Below are 20,071 nucleotides of genomic sequence, written 5' to 3'. Positions count from 1 at the left end.
ATTCTTCTTTCCTTAGAGAGAAAAGTAATGTTGGTTTCCTTCTCCTTCTCTTAGAAAATATTAGAGAGAGAGCATTAAAGAGATTAAAAGCCCTGTCCCTACTAAAAAACCAAAGGTCCAATTTCATTTTGAATGTTGAGCTTGACTTGATTCCTCTGTTCTTCTACCCTCCACAAACTGTTAATCACACAGGCTAAGCGAAGCCCGTCAAGGATTCTAAGGCAGCGTTTGTGCTGTTTTCTTTTTTTCTTAATTCAATTCTTACTTCAAGACCTAAATTCAACTGATGTGAAGACAGACGGCACAAGGCCCTTTGCCCTGCCAATTTAGCAACCCTGGCAATGATTCAGGTCCTTCATGGAGAGAGAGCAATTTTGCCCACATAGTTTAAAAATACTACAGTGTTTTTAACCTCTGGGAAAAATGTTTGGCAAACAACCTAAAGCAGATTTGGTGTGGGGGGAGGGGCAGGGAGGATGATGTCATATTCCTAGCCAGATTTGTGTAAACAAGGCTCTGCTCACAATTTACATATAGAATTAGGAGATGTAGCTGGACTGGGCTGGCAAGAGATTTGGCTAAGACACTGGGCTTTGGTCCACTATGTTGGTTCTTCCCCCAACTCACCACAGTGGGTTGGTCACTTCACCTCAAAAAGACTCCACTTCCTTATTTTACAATGAGAGGTTTAATCTATAGCCAATTCAGTCCAACAATTACTGGATGATGCAAGGTCGGTTTTTGGTATTGTGATGAATTCCAAGATGAGAATTAACTACAATTGCCCTCAAGAAATGTACTAATTTATTGAGACATATACACTCCCAAAGCTCATCGCTTGGTTCCCTTTACTCAAAAATCTCTTCTCTCTAAAATTACACTTGGCTGGGTTCTTTTCAACACTCAGGCCTCAGCTGAAAAGTCACCTCTGCAAAGACTCAACCCCAAATCATCTGATATAAAGAAACTCCCAACCCATACATCGTTTGTCACTCATTGTCCTCTTCTCCTACATCATTCATTCATTGCACTGTGCTTTCTTTCCCAGAGGGGTGGTATGGGGAGGGAGGAGGGAGGAGGTTTCAGGATGGGGAACACGTGTATACCTGTGGTGGATTCATGTTGATATATGGCAAAACCAATACAATATTGTAAAGTTAAAAAATAAAATAAAAAAATATATATATATAAAAGAATTTCTTTATCACTGGCATCTCATCAGGCAGAGTAACTTCTACCTCCCCATGGTCCTGGTAGGACAAAGCAACTAATATTCTGAAGCCATTATGGTGTCAAAGCCAGGAAGGGACACCTGGAGATGAGGGGGCAAATGAATCTATCCCCAATGTGGTGAGAACCTAATGATTCTGAGGTTGCTTTTTTCACAATGTATGCATATGCATGCTAAGTCACTTCAGTCATGCCAGACTCTTTGAGGCCCTATGGACTGTAACCCAGCAGACTCCTTTGTCCATGGGATTCTCCAGGCAAGAATATGAGAGTGGGTTTCCATGCCCTCGTCCAGGGGATCTACCCTGCCCAGGGACTTTTTCACAACAGTGAAAGTCACTCAGCAGTGTCTGACTCTTTGTGACCCCATGGACTATACAGTCTGTGGAATTCTCCAGGGGAATCCCCTCCTCCGGGGGATCTTCCCAACCTAGGGATTGAACCCAGATCTCCCACATTGCCCGCGGATTCTTTACCATCTGAGCTACAAGGAAAGCCCAAGAATACTGGAGTGGGTAGCCTATCCCTTCTCCAACAGACCTTCCTGACCCAGGAATCAAACCAGGGTCTCCTGCATTGCAGGTGGACTCTTTACCAACTGAGCTATGAGGGAAGCCCTTTTCACAATAGGTAATAGCAAAAATGACACCAACATTGAGGCATCATTGTGATTATTAAATTATGCCTTTATGCAAAGTGCCAAGAACAATGTCTAGTATATATTGAGGTTTTAACTTTTCATGTTAGTCCCATGAGGCTCTCCTGGGGAAAATTAATGTAAGCTAGGCAAAAAATTCAAATTTAATGGAGATTTATTAATTGGTAAACCACCTAACATTCTGTGAACAATGAATTAGGCAATGGCACCCCACTCCAGTACTCTTGCCTGGAAAATCCCATGGATGGGGGAGCCTGGAGGGCTGCAGTCCACGGGGTCGTGAAGAGTCGGAGATGACTGAGCGACTTCACTTGCACTTTTCACTTTCATGCAGTGAAGAAGGAAATGGCAACCCACTCCAGTGTTCTTGCCTGGAGAATCCCAGGGACTGGGGAGCCTGGTGGGCTGCTGTCTATGGGGTCGCACAGAGTCGGACATGACTGAAGCGACGCAGCAGCAGCAGCAGCAGTAGGAACCTGGGCAGAGATTTTAAGGAAAATCTCTTTCTTCATTTACTTACCACCTTCACCTCTCTGATGGCTAAAAAACCTTAGCATGGAAGCAGAAAAACTAGGCCAGGGGATAAATCCAAAGATCAGGAACATGTTATGTTCAAAATAATGGTTTACCTCTAACCCATGAGCTATGACACTGAGTCCTGAATTTCCCTTTTTTAGGGTCAGCCTTTCGGTGGGGCATGTCAGGGTGGTTGGGCCAAGAATCAGGAAAAATCTGAAGACCCCTTCTGGAAAGAAGAGACTTCAATGGGACAAGATCCACCGGCTCTAGTTCCCCAGATATGATCAGATGTGTTTGAATGTCAGCTGTGTTTATGCCTGAGATTTTCCCCAAGAATCTATTTCTTGGCAGTCAAGAAAATTGACCAATGGACAACACAGACCCAGGTGAAATGGAGCACATAAGAAATCCAAAAGAGGATAAGCCTTAAGTTCAGCAGAGGTTCTTCCCCATCCAAAGATGTCCGAGTGATACAAGAGGGAGAACACATGGGGGCCTCATGGGATGTGTCCTGAAGGAGCTGGTATAAGAGATGAGAAGGGAGAGGCAATCAGTGTGAGGCAAGTCCCATTCAGGGGCCCACGGTCAGACCACCCAAGGCACCCACAGAAACAGATGCTAAACTGTAATAAATCAGAAATTGTTGTTGTTGTTGCTGTTTAGTTGCTAAGTCATGTCCAACTCTTTACAACCCCATGGACTCCAGCACACCAGGCTTCCCTGTCCTTCATATCTGCCGGAGTTTGCTCAAGTTCATGTCCACTGAGTCAGTGATGCTATCTGACCATCTTATCCTCTGCCGTCCTGTTCTCCTTTTGCCTTCAATGTTTCCCAGCATCAGAGTCTTTCTTCCAAATCAGAAATAGTGGTGCTAATTAATCCAGGTTTTCACACGGTAACTCCCATACAACTGGTAAAAAATCCAGAGAGTTTGATCCATTGCAGGAAACAGCGCTCTCAACAAGGAGTTTATGAAATAAACATCACACCTACCGTGATGGTGCTAGACAGTCTCTTATGTTCCCAGGATATCTGTATGTGCAAGTTGCAAAGTGCAATCCCAGGCTGACACCACCCTGATACCAGCTGCTTGACAGGAAGCTGAACTTGGCAGTCACCACCTACTGAAAGGAAGAAACCCAAGACCACATGGGGACACTGCGATGCTCACCCTGAACCCACAAACTGATCACCTAAATTTGTTTTATTCAAAAACTTTCAAGAGAAACATGAGGAGAGTGCAAGAGCAACAGGAAAGTGGTAAAGTTAGGTCAGACCTTGCTCTTCTTTTTTCTCCTCCAACACTTTATCTTGGCCTTAACAGAATAAGTAAATTAAGAATAAAATCTGTTTCTGCATAAAATGGTTATGAGAGAGTTAATTCTTAGGCAGATTGATTCTTAGGAGTCCAGGACCCTCGAGGAGGAGAAAGAGGTCTGGGGCTCTCAAGGAGGAGAAGGGGACAAACATTATTTTTCTACATTGCTCTGTTTTAGTTACATAGGACATTTTTTCTTAAACTCTGAGTTGTTATAACAACAAACTTGCTTTAAGCCTAATGATTACACAATAAACAATTAATTCATCTTGCTCAAGGGTTTGTTTTTCCTTAAGCTCTGTACTAAAGATTATATAAAAACAATGTGTCTTGCTCAAGGGTGTATTTCTCCTTAACAAGAACCTTTTCTAAATCCAGCTTTAACAGCTGGAAGTTCATAGTTTATGTACTCTTGAAGCCTGGCTTGGAGAATTTTGAGCATTACTTTGATAGTGTGTGAGATGAGTGTGATCATGCAGTAGTTTGAGCAACCACAGATCAAGTTGCCAACATCTGCTGATCATCGAAAAAGCGAGAGTTCCAGAAAAACATCTACTTCTGCTTTATTGACTATGCCAAAGCCTTTGACTGTGTGGATCAGAAATGGGAATGCCAGATCACTTGACCTGCCTTCTGAAAAATCTATATGCTGGTCAAGAAGCAACAGTTAGAACTGGACATGGAACAACAGACTGGTTCCAAATTGGGAAGGGAGTACATCAAGGCTATATATTGTCATCCTGCTTATTTGACTTATATGCAGAGTACATCATGCAAAATGCCAGGCTGAATGAAGCACAAGCTGGAATCAAGATTGCCAGGAGAAATATCAATAACTTCATATATACACATGACACCACCCTTATGACAGAAAGCGAAGAAAAACTAGAAAAACTAGAGAGCCTCTTGATGAAAGAGGAGAGTGAAAAAGTTGGCTTAAGATCATAGCATCTGGTCCCATCACTTCATGGCATCTAAATGGGGAAACAATGGAAACAGTGACAGACTTTCTTTTTAGGGGGGACTCCAAAATTACAGCAAATCGTGACTGAAGCCATGAAATTAAAAGACACTTTCTCCTTGGAAGAAAAGTTATGACCAACATAGACAGCATATTAAAAAGCAGAGACATTACTTTGCCAACAAAGGTCCATCTAGTCAAAGCTGTGGTTTTTCCAGTAGTCATGTATGGATGTGAGAGTTGGACTATAAAGAAAGCTGAGCACCAAAGAATTGATGCTTTTTTTAAATTTAAATTTATTTATGTTAATTGGAGGCTAATTACAATATTGTATTGGTTCTGTGGTGTTGGAGAAGACTCTTGAGAGTCCCTTGGACTGCAAGAAGATCAAACCAGTCCATCCTAAAGGAAATCAGTCCTGAATATTCATTGGAAGGACTGATGTTGAAGTTGAAACTCCAATACTTTGGCCACCTGATGTGAAGAGCGACTCATTTGAAAAGACCCTGATGCTGGGAAAGATTGAGGGCAGGAGGAGAATGGGACGACAGAAGATGAGATGTTTGGATGGCATCATCAACTCAATGGACATGAGTTTGAGTAAACTCTGGGAGTTGGTGATGGACAGGGAAGCCTGGTATGCTGCAGTCCATGGGGTTGCAAAGAATGTTTCAGGACTGAGCCACTGTGAACTGAACTGAACAAGAATCTTCTGACTAATCTTGTCTTATGCTGTGGCAGTGGGTCTGGTAAAACTTTCTATTGTTGGTTCTAATCTTGTTAATTTAAGGTGTGTGTTGTGGGAGTGGGTCTGGTGAAAGTACAAAAGGCCTGGATAAGACTTGATAAGTGGGGCACTCTCTAATATCTATGTCAGAAGCTTTCTGGGTCCTTTTTCACTGCAATGAAACTACTGCCACACAAGAACTCTGAGTATTCAAGCATGGGCCCTGATCTCAAAGCTAAACCTTCTTTAGAGATCACAAATCCAATATTGTTCACCATAAGCTATCAGTTATTTTTAAGAAATCAATTTCTAAAATAAAACTATATATCAAATTTGCTCTGGAGACCAAATTAGCATTAAAATGTAGCATGTTCTTTTTTATGGCTGAGTAGTATGACATTGGGAGAAGGCAATGGCACCCCACTCCAGTATCCTTGCCTGGAAAATCCCATGGACGGAGGAGCCTGGTAGGCTGCAGTCCATGGGGTCGCTGAAGGTCAGACACGACTGAGCGACTTCACTTTCACTTTTCATTTTCATGCATTGGAGAAGGAAATGGCAGCCCACTCCAGTGTTCTTGCCTGGAGAATCCCAGGGACGGGGAAACCTGGTGGGCTGCCGTCTCTGGGGTCGCACAGAGTCGGACACGACTGAAGCGACTTAGCAGCAGCAGCAGCTATGCCATTGTATATATGCACCACGTGTTCTTTATCTATTCATCTGTCACTGGCCATTTAGGTTGTTTCCATATCCTGGCTATTGTAAATAGTGCTGCAATGAACGTGGCCTTAGAGCCTGTCCTACAGAGTGAAGTAGTTTAGAAAGAGAAAAACAAATAGTGTATATTAACACATACATATGGAATCTAGAAAAAAACAGTACTGATGAACCTATTTCCAGGGCAAGAATAGAGACACAGATGTAGAGAATCAACAAGTGGATGAGAGTAGGATGAATTGGGAGATTGGGATTGACATTAATACACTGCTGCTGCTAAGTCGCTTTAGTCGTGTCCGACTCTGTGCGACCCCAGAGACGGCAGCCCACCAGGCTCCCCTGTCCCTGGGATTCTCCAGGCAAGAACACTGGAGTGGGTTGCCAATTCCTTCTCCAATGCATGAAAGTGAAAAGTGAAAGTGAAGTCACTCAGTTGTGTCCAACTCTTAGCAACCTCATGGACTGCAGCCTACCAGGCTCCTCCTTCCATGGATTTTCCAGGCAAGAGTACTGGAGTGGGGTGCCATTGCCCTCTCCCATTAATACACTACCATGTATAAAATAAGCTAGTGGGAACCTGCTGTAAAGTACAGGGAGCTCAGCTCAGTGCTCTGTAGTGACTTAGTGGGGGCAGGTATAGGGATGGTGTTCTAAGAGGGAGAAGATACATGTATACATATAGCCAATTCACTTTATTGTACAGCAGAAAACAACACAACATTGTAAAGCAATTATACTCCAAAAAATTTAATAAAATTAAATTTAACCATATGTTATAGAATAAAAATAATAAATAAAAATTGCTTTCAAAAAGTAAGTAAAGATAAATTAAAATATCATCTGTTTGGGGGCTCTAAAATGGTATCTCATTCTGATTAAATTTCCATTTTCCTAATTATAAATGAGATTGAGCAAGAAAAACAAAAGAAATCAGTTTCTCTGGAAAAACTGAGTACTTTTTGAACTCTCTCTATACTATTTTGGCATTTTCTTATGAGTCTATATTATTCCAAAATAAAAAGTTTAAAAATAAAATTATTTTTAAAGTATAGATGAAAACTTCAGTATCTCCTCATAAGCATTAAATTCATAGAAGTTGAAAAAATATCTTAAAATCTGTCTGAACGGGTTCCATGTTGTTGACATATTTTCTGATCTACATGTATTTGTGAGATAATTTTATCATTTCATGCACTGAAAAAAATGCTACGAGGTTAAGAGTGTCCCACTCCCTTTCACAGGCAAGAAACAAGAAAATTGGTTAAATTAGATAACTTGCTGAAATCCATTCAATTAGTGGAGCTAGGAGGGATTTGAGCTAAGCTAGTGTAACTCCAAAGCCTGACAGTCTTGGAGCTCTGCCTCCCAGGGGGATTGCAAGAGCCAGTAAAGACCTTCTTTCTCTCCATCTCAGAATCCATAGTCTGACTTGAATGTGCTTGGACTTTAAAATTCCTGCTTTTTTTGTAGGATTGTGTTTTGTTTTTTCTGTAAGTCTTTCTTGTGATCTACCCAAAGGCATCATAGCTTGAGTGGACTACCTAGAAAGTAAAGACTGGATAAACTCACAGTGGGCTTCCCTGCTGGCTCAGTGGTGAAGAATCTGCCTTCAATGCATTAGACACAGGAGACACAGGTTTGATCCCTGGGTCAGGAAGATCCCCTGGAGGAGGGCATGGCAACCCACTCCAGTATTCTTGCCTGGAGAATCCTGTGGATTGAGGAAGATGATGGGTTACAGTCCATGGGGTTATGAAGAGTCAGACATGACTGAAGCGACTGAGCATGCACAAACTCACCTTATCAAGTGTTGACATAGGATTGTCCTACTCAGACTCACAGGTGACTCTGCACCCATCCTGGATCCTCTACTCGCACACATGGGGGACCACTTATCCATCAGCTAGCATTGCTGGTGGCCCTGTATTCTGCTTTAGTGGCACTGTGAGAGACCCCAGGTGAAACCAAAACACCCAAGGTTAATTAGATGCCAGGTGCAGTACTGCACACAGGAGATCAGCAATTTGACCTCGCATCATCCCGCCAGGTAAGTATGACCACCCTCATTTTAATGTGAGACTCAGAATTGTCAAGTCTTTGCTCCAGACCAGCTAGTCTTTCAGGGGTGCACCTGGGTAATTGTAATCTGGCTGTCAAAACCCAAACTCCTCTGGATTTTCCTAATACCCTCAGGGACCATGGACCTAATAAACTCTGGTTGAGGGGAACAGTGTGGTGGACAAGAGATAAGGATTCATGAAGGAATTAATACAAAAGCAACTGTTATCCAAACAGAAAAAGAGTCATTCTCTAAGTACAGTTCTGTTTTGTAAATAAATTCATTTGTATCATTTCTTTTTTAGATTCACATGTAAGGGATGTCATACGATATTTCTCTTTCTTTGTCTGGTTCGCTTTACTCAGTCTGACAATCTCTAGATCCATCCATGTTACTTCAAATGACATTATTTCATTGTTTTTAATGGTTGAGTAATATTCCGTGGTGTATAGGTACCACAACTTATGGTTACCAGGTGAGAAGGGCAGGGGGAAGGTATAGTTAGGGAGTTGCACGTACACACTGCTAGATTTAAAATGGATAACCAACAAGGACCTGCTGTATAGCACAGGGAACTCTGTTCAATGTTATGTTGCAGCCTGGATGGGAGCGAAGTTTGGGGGATAACGGATAGATGTGTATGCATGGCTGAGTCCCTTCACCATGCACCTGAAGCTATCACAACATGGTTAAGTGGTTACACCCCAATATAAAACAAAAAGCTTACATTTAAAATTAATTCGTTAATTTAAAAAGAAGAAAATTAATATGAGAGATTCTTTTGACCATGGAATGTAGGATATAGATAACAGGAAAGAGGGAGAGATGGGTTGGAACTTGTGGGTAGCTGGGCTCAGGCTCAGAGAGAATTTTCCTTGTCCACCCAGCTATGTCTGTATCACACTTCGTTCTTAGCATTCCAAGCCCCTTTTGCTTTTCTAGATTCCCCCACTGAGCTCCTCTGTCTCTTCCACCCATGCATTTAGTCATACAATTCTTTTGACCTTGACTCTTCTTCCTGACATTAGATTTACTCTTCCTCCCTCCCCTCCTCTTCCCTTCCGATTTCCATTCTTTTTTCCTTCCTGCTTCCTTCCCTTCCTCTCCCCTCCTCCTTTTTCCTTTTGTTCTAGCAAATCCAACTCATCTTAGAGGCCCTGACTTTAGCATCACTCCCCCTCCCAAGGAAAGTCATTCCTGAATCCAGACTAGAGCATATTTTCTTCTAGTGCACCAGAGGCCTTTCTTTGTTTCTGTCTCAGAGGGGCATCACCCTGATCTTTATTTTGTGTTCAGTGTGGCTCTAATCCATTGGATTTTAAGCTCCATAAGGGTAGGAGCAAGATTTTTCTTTTTCACCTCTGTACCCCACACCTAACCAGTGCCTGGCAAATAGCAGGTAGGGGAGGTCAAGAAGTGTTGCTACCTGAATGGATGTCTGATTAGGTCACTTCATTGCATTTATCACAAGTTGTAGTTTTATAGATATTTGCAAAGTCCACTCATTTGTTTTCCCTTCCTCTGATCTGAACGTTACAGGAGGACAAGATTAGCTTGTCTTTCACCAAACTGTATTTTCAGCACCTAATGGACTGTTTGGCACATAGTAAATATTCAATAGATAATGAATGGATGGATGAGCTAATGAATGAATAAATGAAATTGCTGAAAGGCTATAAATATCACCTCCAGTATTAGCCATATTTTCATTGTACCAAACTGTTTTCTATTGTCTGATACGAAGCAGGGAGTTTCATAGACGTGGGTTCCCATTGCAGTCCAGCCACTAACTAGATGCAAATATAGGCACTCTATTATTTGTCAATGAATGCCACAATGATCCCCTTTCTGTTTCTACCCCTTGTGTGATCTTCTCCCATACTCCTTTGGATTTGGCCATGCGTTTGGATTTGGCTAATGAAGCCATAGTAAACAGGATGCAAGCAGCATCCCAGAAAAGGCTTAATTACTGAGACTTTCCCGTTCTTGCTGCACTTGGAGCCCAGGGCTCATCAGGGGTGGATGAGTCCTAGCTAGCCTCCTGGATGATGAGAAGCCTTGAAAAGGAGAACTCAGGCATCTGGATGACCTCCTGACAACTGACAGAAACATGAATGGGACATTTCTACATCACTCAGCTGCCTGCCAACCCACCAGCAGACACCTCATGGTCAGATTGTCCTGCTTGTGTCCGCCTCCCCAAATTTGTATATTAAAGTCCTAACCTCCAGTGTCTCAGAATATAACCTCACCTGGAAAAAGGTCTTTAAAGGAGTGCTGTTGTTCAGTTGCTAAGTCATGTCCAATTCTTTGTGACCCCATGGGCTGCAGCACTCCAGGCTTCCCTGTCCTTCATCTCTCCTAGAGTTTGCTTAAACTCATGTCCATTGAGTCAATAATGCCATACAATCATCTCATCCTCTAATGTCCCCTTCTCCTCCTGCCTTCAATCTTTCCCAGCATCAGGGTCTTTTTCAATGAGTACGCTCTTAAAATGAGGTCATTAGGATGAGACCTAATTAGACGTGACCGGTATGCTTAAAAAAATAAAATATGTGGACGTGAACACAGGAAGAGTGCTGTATAAACATGATGACCACCATTTATCCTTACCTCACGTCCCTTGGAAGAAACCAACCCTGCCAACACCTTGATTCAGACTTCTAGCCTCCAAAACTGGGAGACAACACATTTCCGTTCTTTTAGCACCCACTTTGTGGAACTCTGTTATCACAGCCCCAGGTAATGATCACAGGTCCAGCCCAAACTACCGACAAAGTGACCCACACAACAGCAAACTAAATGAATGGTTATTGCTTTGAGCCCCTAATGCAGCAAAAGCTAACTGATTAGGTGGATATATTATGGAGTCTCTCTAGGCTTCAGTTTTCACAATTACAAAGGGATTTAAACATATTTTCCTCATCTGATTATCAGGAAGATTTAGTAGAATAATGTCTCCGAATCGCTCAGGACAGTACCTGGCATATGAGTAATACTTAACCAGTGCTTGGGGCCTCGAACGTGATGCTAGTGGGAAAGAATCTGCCTGCCAATGCTGAAGATGCAAGAGATGTGTGTTGGATCCCTGGGTCGGGAAGGTCCCCTGGAGTAAGAAATGGCACCTCGCACCAGTATTCTTGCCTGGAGAATTCCCTGGGCAGAGGAGCCTGGTGGGCTACAGTCCCTGGGGCCTCACAGAGTTGGACATGACTGAGCACCATGCATGATGAGTGCTTACCTTAGCATCCCCTTTGGAGTGTATGGTAAGTCAAAATCAGAGTTATATATCTCTGAAAATATAAACTTCTATACCTTTGAGTATATTTTAAATAATTATGGAATTCAACATCATTTTGTATAAAACATCAATTTACATAAAACTAGAGTATCGAGTAGTGAGTACCAAGAGAACAGCAGGCACTTTACAAGGACTTGCTGTCAGTCTAAATGAACTAGGATTAAGGTAGAACAAAATTAAAATATACTGAGCAACTAATATGTTCCCCAAACTTTTCCCCATGCATTTATTGAACAAATGAGCATCATTCCATTCATTTCTTGGAATATCTCTAAAAGATAAACATTACTATTTCTCAATCATAGACAGGGAAACTGATTGAGAAATAAACTGCAACTTGTCCAAGATCACATAACTAAATATTTAGTACAACAAGAAAAAGACCAGACTCCGCATTCTCTACATCATACCTAAAGGATTCGGTCCATATGCCTTGCAGGGGGAAGAGGGGATGTCTCAGGAAGCCATCAGCAACATCATGTCACAAGATAAATCAGTGTTCCTGAGCTGTGTGCTTAGTCACTCAGTCGTGTCCGACTCTTTGTGACCTCATGGACTGAAGCCAGCCAGGCTTCTCTCTCCCTGGGGATTCTTCAGGCAAGAATACTAGAGTAGGTGGCCATGCCCTCCTCCAGGGAATCTTGCCAACCCAGGGATCGAACCCACATCTCCCACATTACAGGCAGATTCTTTTCCATCTGAGCCACCAGGGAAGCCCAAGAATACTGGAGTGGGTAGCCTACCCCTTCTCCAGGGCATCTTCCTGACCCAGGAATTGAACTGGGGTCTCCTGCATTGCAGGCAGATGCTTTACCAGCTGAACTGCTAGGGACACCCAGTCAGGGTTCCATGTGCATATAAACCCATATGCTTCCATGTTACTCAGCAATGTTTCCAGATGTTCTGGTAATTTCAAAGTGCTACATGAGGACCTCATGTGTGTTTAAGGACACCCTTCGGGTTGGGAGACCTCAGCCTCCTATAGCTTCATTTATTGCACTGAACTCAAGAAGAGGAAGTCCCAGCCCTACACAGGTCACACCACCCAAGCTCTGCGGCTGCATTTCACAGGAAACCAAACCTAAAAGGACCTAGGAGGAGGGTTCTGCTAAAGGACACTGCTGAACATTGAGAATTTTTCAGCCCCCTGCCTCCTGGATTACCGGCTCCTGGAGTTCTCCGTAATGCCCTCACGGACCCCTCACGCAAGGGACATCTCAGCACAAGGCTGTTTGCACTCCCGACACTGCTCAGGTAAACCTTATAGGCCAGCCTCATCTGAGTGGTCATCTCACTGTCGTAGAGGATCATTAAGAGAGAGCTGACAGCAAGAATAAAAGGTGTTTTCTAACATGAATTCTGGGCCATCTATAAAGCGTAGAAAGGGAGAAAAGAAACCAGCTCCCTTGATCGGTTTTTAAAGATCCCTTTCTTCTGCTGGAAGAAAGAATCGAGATACTGACCCACAAAAATTTAAAGATGAAATGTTTTCAATCTTCTGACTGTTGGCAATTCAGATTTAAGGTCAGGCTGGTCACCAGCTTTCTTGACTGATGTTCATGACAACAGCCACCTGGAGAGGCAACCTCCATTCAAAGTAGGCCATTGAAAGTAGAAGTTAACTCCTGGAGCCTTTGTGGGTGGATATTTCTTAAATGTTCTACATTGAAGTGGTTTGTTTTGTTTTTGTTTTTTTTTCTGTGTTGGGCTCAAGGAGTATGGACTTAGCAATCATGCTCATTGTCTTCCCTCTCCAGGGGCAAGGAGCTCAAGAGGGAGAGTGAAGTTGCATCGAAATGCCCACCCTCTACGGGTGCCAGGAGGCATCTCTTCTAGATGTCTCTTCTTCTTAGAGATAAACAAATGATAGAGTTAGAATAAGACAGAAAAGAGAATGTGTCATCAAAGTGTCTATACTTTAAAGGATACTGATGTAGTTGGACTTCATCAGCACTGATTTTACTAGGAGGTACCCATTTACTTATCTAATTATCTCTCTTTATTGTGGTGTATGTGCATGTTAAATTGTTTCAGTCATGTTCAACTCTTTGCAACCCTATGGACCATAGCCCACCAGGCTCTTCTGTCCATGGGATTCTCCAGGTAAGAATACTGGACTGGGTTTCCATTCCCTCCTCCAGGGGATCTTTCCCACCCAGGGATCAAACTGTCCTCTCTTACATCTCTCCTGCATTGGCAGGTGGATTCTTTATCTCTAATGCCACCTGGGAAGCCCCTCTATTGCAGCATGACCTCTCAATGCTGTTCCTTTGTATCTCCAAGGACCACCCAGAGCACAGGGAACAGTTATGTCAAAAATCAGAAAGTCAGTTGTAAGTTAGGAACAGTTATCTCAAAAATCGAGAAGTCAGTTGTAGGTTAGGCAAACGAGGTCAGCAAAGAACATAGCTTCAGAAATTATCTGAGAAACTTAAGATAAAATATGCCCTAAAGAAGCAAGAAGGCTAACTGGGGTTTATTTAGCTCTTACCAACCAGTCTATAGCAATCCACTCCAGTATTCTTACCTTGAAAATCCCCTGGACAGAGAAGCCTGGTAGGCTACAGTCCACAGGGTCATAATGAGTCGGACATGACTTAGCAATTAAATGAACCAGTCTATATGCATTAACTCACTTAATCCTTACACCCAAACTTGAGAGTTAGATATTGTTTTGCCTGGTTAACAGATGAAGAACTCAAGTGGCCAAGTTAATATTCAAAGTTGTCCTGTCACTAATATCAGTAACTGAATAGAAAACTACCCTGATTTGCACCTGATTCTGGCTGATATTGGAGAAGGAAATGGCAACCCACTCCAGTATTCTTTCTTGCCTGGAGAATCCCATGGACAGAGGAGCCTGGTGGGCTACAGTCCGCGGGGTCGCAAAGAGTCGGACACAATGGAGTGACTTCACTTTCACTGGCTGATATAAAAGGTGGCCACTGTTTATTTGCAGCTTCATAGAACTCACTTTGAATCCATTCCTAGAGTGGTTTTTTACACCAGCCCTACTTTTAATTAATTATTATTATTTTTGTCTCTACTGGGACTTTGTTGCTGTGCACAGGCTTTCTCTGGTTGCAGCAAATGGCTACTCTTCACTGCAGGCTTCTCATTACAGGGCTTCTCCTGCTGTGGAGCACAACCTCGGTAGGACTGCAGGCTCAGTAGTCGTGGTGTACAGGCTTAGATGCTCCACGGCAGGTGGAATCTTCCCAGACCAAGGACCAGACTCATGGCCTCGGCATTGACAGGTAGATTCTTAACCACCTGAGATCCTTACCCCAGCCCTCTTAATGGTGACATTGCTTTTATTTTCTCCAAGGAGCTCTTTCAGATGATTTTATGAACAGCTCCATTCTAAAACCAAAGATTATGGTTTTCTGTACCACCTGGCCAACCCTGGCTTAACGCCCAGGAACCTGTTTCTAGCTCACTTTGCCGTAAGTCAGGTGCTCTCTTGAAAAGACTATAGGATTTTACATCTGAGTAAGTTGATCAGGATCCAAATTCCACAGCTTGACCAGATATGCTACTTTATTCCCTCCAGTCCTACATCTTTATAATGGAGCAAGAGCACATCACTAGTACTGACAACTCTTTTTAGCCTCAATAATATGATATTTATATTAAATAACATACAGCATATATTAATATCGGGTTGGCCAAGAAGTTCATTTGAGTGTTTCCGTAAGATGTAACTGAAAAACCCAAACATTTTGGCCAACAATACTTAATATGTGCTCAATAAATGTTTGTTTGTTTGTTTTTCTCTCTCTCATTGGAAAAGACTCAGATGCTGGAAAATTGAGGGCAGGAGGAGAAGGAGATGACAGAGGATAAGATGATTGGATGGGATCATTGACTCAATGCACGAGTTTGAGCAAACTCTGGGAGGTAGTGAAAGGGAAGCCTGGCATGTTGTAGTTCATGGGGTTGCAAAGAGTCAGACATGACTGAGCAACTAAGTAATAACAATTAAGTATGTGCTCAATAAATGTTGATTTTTTCTCCATTACTTTCTTTTCCTCACCCCACATCAGCTCTGGCCTTATGCTTAAAACATGCTCACAATCAGCATGGAATTTATTAATATAGAAAATTTTATGAATATTTTATTTTTATAAACTCATTAGAGAATAGTAATATACCACAGTTGCATAGCCTCATAGAATCAACAGAGTCCTTGGGCACTTTTTTTTTTAATTTAATGATTTTAACTGCTTAATGAAGTAGGCAGGGCAATGTTAGATGTTGAAACTGAGGCTCAAAAAGTTGATGAGGACGGACAGTGTGGTGATATGGAAAAGAGGCTTTGAGATCAGTCAAAACGAGTATGAATGTGGTGTGTGATTTAAATATGTGTTTGGGGGTAAGTGACTTATCTCTCTGAGTTTTGGTTAGCTGTTTTTGTATTATGTAGTCTGAAATGGTGTGGGTTAGTACACACTAGAGGTTACTATGAGGATGAAAGTGAATGTATATATTGTGTCTGACACAGAGGAGACATTCAGGAAACAGATAAATGGCAACTCTATAGTGTTGCTGCCACATCACAACAGATAGCTGAGCTAGTGCTGGAAGTACCATTTTACGAATGCCATCACACAAAGCAGTTAGGTTCACCCTCGTAGGCAATCGCCAAGGTCCACCAAGACTTGAGTTCTGGACGGTTGCTCCAAGTTGTGCCTACCCTTCCTAGCATGAAAAAAATGTTCAAAGGAGTTAAATTATTGAATAGAGATAAGTGGCTAAATCTAAGTCAGATTTAAGATTTTTAACAGATTGAACAAAACTTTCAGCAATTTGGGGAAGTAACTTACCAATAAGACTGAGAAACATCAGATTATATAGGTTAGATAGGAGTGGCTTGATAAGGAAAAATGATCATGAAAACCAGAATTATGGGAAACCGTAATCATAGAAATTTTGCTATTTTTGTTACTTTAACAGACAGAATACTTTGGGAATCATCATCATGTTTATTCAAAATTAAGGTTAATCGGTTTAATTTTAATCCTGTTCTCCAAATACCAGTGACCAGAAAAAATTGCCATTTGAATGCCTGCTGTGTGCTGGGCAATGAATACTCACTGTTTTCTACTGTTTTAGTAGATAAATTAGTTCTCACTCTGTAAAAGAGGATACCAAGGTTCAGAGAGACTCCATACATTGTCCATTTCACAGCAGAAAGAGGAGCCAAGTCTGTTGAAATCCCAAGCTCCTGCTCTTTGCACTGCACACCATCAGGGTCCTGCTGAATGTGTTCAGGGTCATGATCATAGCATCAGTGTCCTTCCAACTAACCAATAGCATTTTAGGACTCCCAGATATACCATTAGCAATAGTAAAATATGTGTGTGAGTTTGGATTTTTGTACTTCATTGGTGATGCTCACTGAAACATTGCTTCCCAAACATCTAAGCCTGAGAATTAGAACCCCACCAGTTTAGATGTCTCTGTGAATAGCTATGTGTGCTATGAAATAAGATGCCGGGGACCAGCCCCGGCTGATCCAGGGTATTCGAAGGAGAGACGGCGTAGGCGAGGATCAGGATACGATAGCTTCAATTAGATATTAATTAGAGATATAAAGAGTAATAGAATAAGGATAGCTCAGTAGGAAAATTCAGTGGAGAAAAGAGGCTGAGTAGCTTGGTTTACGCGGGAGACCAATAAAACTTCAAGACAAGAAGTTTGCACCACTTACGTAGGCCGCAGGCGTCCTTCCGTTCTCCCGAAGGAGAGGAGACACTGAGGCCTCCCCGGTCGGATCTTAGAAGCCCAGGCATAATTAGTAAGCATGGTGGGTTCCGCGCTCCAGATGGAGACTCAGCCAGAGTGAGAGAGAGAGCGACATGGGGAGACCAGTGTTTCGAGAAACTGATCCCAATTCTTTATTTTCCAGAGTCTGTTTTTATACACTGAGATGTTATACAAAAGTCACGTGGGGACAGCAGTCCTGACTTTTATTAAAGTCAGGTGCTTCACACAAATGTATACAGAGGTCTTAGGGGTGTTACATCATCTTCTGGCCAGGGGGGCCTGCTGACAATTTACGACCCTCTCCTTGTGACAGCGGTCAGTCAGTCAGGACACTTATTTCTCCAGGGCTGATTATTCTCAAAACAGACGCCACCCAAATAAAGTTACATTCCTACAGGGTGAGGGTGTAGTGGGTTTTAGTTAAGGAAAGAATTTACTTAGCCTAAGGTCTAACGTGATTAATATCAAAGGTTAATTCTATATATTCATTAATGTGTGTAAGGGCAGGGGATGTGGAGACTTAGCAACAAACATTGGCTCAACAAATGAAAAACCCTTCACCAACACAATTTCTAATTAGCCCACTATACTTATAGTTTTCTAACTTCTCTAAAGAACCTGTTTTTAGAGGGTTTAAAGCATCTCGTGCCTCTCACGGTTGGGAGGCTGTGAGCAATCACATGTGGCCGGACGAGCCTGTCAGGCAGGCTAGAGAACCTTCAGAGGAGTTTGTAGGTTAAAACACTCTTGTCACACCCAAGAGTTTTTATTGACTGGAGCTCTAGGTTAACTCCTTCTCCGAAAGAGGTGGTGGGGGACAGCCCCCCGTAAAGTCAGAGGTGTAGGTAAGAGCACAAAGTAGTAAAGTAGTAAAGTAGGCAGGCTCTGGTTATGGGGGTAGACGCTCGAGGATTTCCAGGGGGACTCCTGAGGCTCGATCCCGCCTTTGCATATGTCGAGCCTCCTTCCTCATGACCTTTGTCACGGGCGGAGTACCTCACTCTGGCCCCCAACAATAAGATAAGCCAGAAGGTCTGGACATAACACGGCAATTCAGTAGCCATGTGTTTGAGGGCACAACCCTTATTGTGATGTCTTTTCTGTTGATTCTAGCATGAGATAAAGATGAAGGGTGGCCAGTAGTCAAGCCCAACATCTGAAAGAATTGAGCCTATACAGGGCACCCAAGGACCCACGTTTCATTATCGAATCAGCAGATTCAGAAAGACTAATTTTATACGAGGCACTCTGAGTTAACAGGATTTGAGAGCATTGTCTCACTCTGGTATTCTGGCCCATACATCCATCTTCTGTGACTTTGTTCAAGTGTGAAGGGTGTATTCAAGTTGTAAGTTCCCTCCCAACAGGTAAATCTACACGAGATATCAAATAACTGTCAGGAGCTAGCTTGATGAGCACAGAGTCCAAGCTGTGTCATTACAGTAGCTGGATTTGCCCAGCTACTGATGATCTAATGACTTGATAGGCACCTGGGAGCCAGTCTGTGCCCTCCCCCGCACCTCACGGCTACTTATGAATATTCATAGAGCTGGGCAAGTCTAGGGATCTGCTGGCCAGCTCCATGTCTCTCTGGTCCCTCCCAGAGAACACCTCCACACTCTGCTCATCCCAGACTCCTATTTCTGTTACCAAGTTCTCCCTACTAAACCACCCCATCCATCTGGTGAGAAATAGATAGCCTGGGGTTGAGTTCAAACCTTCCCTTCCTAGCAGGATGATTTTAGACAAGCTATTTAACTTCTCAGAAACTTAGGCTATTATTTACCAATTGGAATTGGCAATACCTAACTTCTGAATATGTGGTGAGAAATGAGATGTAGTATGTAAAATTTACGTATTATAGTGTCTAACAAGTATGAAGTGCAATATAAATGAGAGTGGCTACATTATCATTTTTAGCACTGTTATCGTGAGTTATTTTATATTCAGACAAACCATCATTAGAATCTTTGGGAGTTTGGGTCTCTTTCTAAGAATGTTGACCTAAAGAAGTCTTATTATAAGGTGATTTCTACAGAAAGGTAATCTTGTCATTTTTCCATTTATTTTAATCAGCCATTTATCAAAGCCTTAGGAGTATCTTCCAACTCCCCAAATGTACTTATCTCCTGAAAACACAAAGATTTAATGAAAAATGATGCCAACTCCTTTAGAATACTTTCCTTGTCAATTTTATATCCTCAGTATTCTTCGTGGTACATAGAAATTGCTCAATAGTTGCTTGTTGAACTAGATTTGCCTAACAGTTAATAGTTTACAAAATACTTTCACTTCCATAATCATGAGGTCTTATATCCCCATTTTTTCAGAAGAGAGATATAGAGGCTCAGTTGTACAATTCATTGTACAATCTGGCGTACCTGGACTTAGAGACCTGCCTTGCCCCTGGCTAGGGAAGCAATCCTGAATAGAAAAGCGGATAAGGAAAACCTTAATTACATGGAGGAAGTTCAGTTCAGGAGTTAAGTTCTAAATGCGCTTTAAGTCACAAATCAAGTGATGGTCTCATCTGAATCCATACTGTGAATGTGTCTGCTGGACAGATTTGGCTCAAGAGGACTTGTGCTGAATGCAATGACAGAATGGTTCAATACTGAAAAATCTGGGTCACTCAGATTGTTGCCTTACAATGGAGTCTAAATTACACAGGATGTTACATAGGGTTCTGGCATTCAGTAAATAGTATCGTCATCAACATTATCATTATTATTAAATTATATTATTCTTGAAAGTGAAAGTCACTCAGCCCTGTCCAACTCTTTGCAACCCCATGGACGGTAGCCGCCAGGCT

At 42.3% G+C, this 20,071-nt stretch overlaps 1 protein-coding gene across 3 annotated transcripts in view; it reads left to right on the top strand.

The window, feature by feature from the left end:
- The first annotated feature begins 12,542 nt into the window (after positions 1–12,542).
- The window catches only part of CLNK (cytokine dependent hematopoietic cell linker), a 220,744-nt gene continuing 213,215 nt past the window's right edge, over positions 12,543–20,071 (top strand). For all 3 annotated transcript variants that reach the window (XM_070791811.1, XM_019963100.2, XM_070791810.1), the window contains exon 1: positions 12,543–12,744. The gene's annotated coding sequence lies outside the window, so the exon portion shown is untranslated. The remainder of the gene's footprint in view (positions 12,745–20,071) is intronic.

The sequence above is a fragment of the Bos indicus genome, chromosome 6, assembly GCF_029378745.1.
Source record: "Bos indicus isolate NIAB-ARS_2022 breed Sahiwal x Tharparkar chromosome 6, NIAB-ARS_B.indTharparkar_mat_pri_1.0, whole genome shotgun sequence".
NCBI lineage: Eukaryota > Metazoa > Chordata > Mammalia > Artiodactyla > Bovidae > Bos > Bos indicus.
The sequence above is the reverse complement of the archived record's forward strand: the minus strand, read 5'-3'. Positions and strand labels throughout refer to the sequence as shown.